Below are 807 nucleotides of genomic sequence, written 5' to 3'. Positions count from 1 at the left end.
TGGCGATGTTGGTTGTTTTGACCTCCCCATGAAAAGTTTGGGTGATTCCTCCATCCTGGATTATATGTGTTCGAGTAAGGGTCATTTCTAGGACGGTTCTGGAATCCCACTTGTTTTACCGGTGCTCCCTCAGGCACATAGAATGGATTGCCATCTTGGCAATCCTGCACATCATGCTCACCCCCACACTTATCACAGAAAATTTCTTGCAGATGCATAGCCGACCCACTCATGCTCATCCCATCAATCTTTCTATTCAAAGCCTTTAACTGTGCTGAAACCGCCGACAAATCATTAACTTGATTAACTCCAGCACCTCGTCTCTGCCTATCAGACTGAGGATGATAGCTACTAGCAGCCATATCCTCCAATAACTCATATCCTTCCTCCGCCGTCTTTCTCAGTAAGTTACCACAGGCAGTAGCATCTATCATAGTACGGTTAGGAGTAAGCAGACCGTAGTAGAAAGTTTGAACAACTAACCCAAGAGGCAGCTCGTGGTGTGGACATCTCCTCAACAAGTCCTTGTAGCGCTCCCATGCCTCGTAAAGTGACTCTTGCTCATATTGAGCAAAAGTAGTAATGTCGGCTCTGAGCTTCATACTCTTCGACGGAGGAAAGTACTTGATCAGGAACGCCTTTGCCATATCTTCCCATGTAGTAATAGACCCTACAAGCAAACAGTTTAACCACGACTTAGCTTTATCTCTCAGTGAAAATGGAAATAAACGCAAACGAACAGCGTCATCAGACACGCCATTAAACATAAAAGTATCACAAATTTCAAGAAAGTCAGCTATATGAGAA

General features: G+C 44.4%; 1 non-coding gene across 1 annotated transcript; it reads left to right on the top strand.

The window, feature by feature from the left end:
• The first annotated feature begins 492 nt into the window (after positions 1–492).
• Positions 493–599, top strand: LOC142504676 (small nucleolar RNA R71). Its single transcript, XR_012804301.1, has one exon. It is a non-coding gene; the product is annotated as a small nucleolar RNA R71 (small nucleolar RNA).
• The last annotated feature ends 208 nt before the right edge of the window (positions 600–807 follow it).

Source organism: Primulina tabacum, chromosome 9, assembly GCF_025594145.1.
Source record: "Primulina tabacum isolate GXHZ01 chromosome 9, ASM2559414v2, whole genome shotgun sequence".
NCBI classification, from domain to species: domain Eukaryota; kingdom Viridiplantae; phylum Streptophyta; class Magnoliopsida; order Lamiales; family Gesneriaceae; genus Primulina; species Primulina tabacum.
The sequence above is the reverse complement of the archived record's forward strand: the minus strand, read 5'-3'. Positions and strand labels throughout refer to the sequence as shown.